Genomic DNA, 430 nt, shown 5'->3' with positions numbered 1-430 from the left:
TCTGATGCTGCTTGGCCTGCTGTGTTCATCCAGCTCTACACCTTGTTGTCTCGGATTCTCCAGCATCTGCAGTTCCTATTACCCCTCTCCAATTACATCATTTATTTTAACTTGTTCATGGAATGTGAGCATTGCAGTTATTGCCAATGTCTAATTGGCCTTAAGAGGGTGGTGGTGAGCCACTGCAAGCCATGTGATGTCAGTACATTGCTTTTCTTTCTCTGGTGGTTTGATACAACTGATTGGCTTGCTAGGCCACTGCAGAGGCCATTCAAATGTCAACCACATTTCTGTAGGTCTGGAGTCACATGTAAACAGGATCAGAACGGCAGATTTCCTCCCCTGAAGGATAGTTGTGGAGCAGATGGGTTCCGAGAACAATCCGGTAGTTTCAAAATCATTAATAATGAGGTTAGCAATTTATCCTGGA

The 430-nt window shown here is 44.4% G+C and overlaps 1 protein-coding gene across 1 annotated transcript in view; it reads left to right on the top strand.

The window, feature by feature from the left end:
- The window catches only part of LOC109926267 (POU domain, class 6, transcription factor 2-like), a 51,886-nt gene that overhangs the window by 25,257 nt on the left and 26,199 nt on the right, over nucleotides 1–430 (top strand). The gene's annotated exons all lie outside the window — the stretch shown is intronic.

Source organism: Rhincodon typus, chromosome 41 (genome assembly GCF_021869965.1).
Source record: "Rhincodon typus isolate 14 chromosome 41, sRhiTyp1.1, whole genome shotgun sequence".
Lineage (NCBI taxonomy): Eukaryota > Metazoa > Chordata > Chondrichthyes > Orectolobiformes > Rhincodontidae > Rhincodon > Rhincodon typus.
Note: the sequence above shows the minus strand (reverse complement) of the source record. Positions and strands in the feature narration are given on the sequence as shown.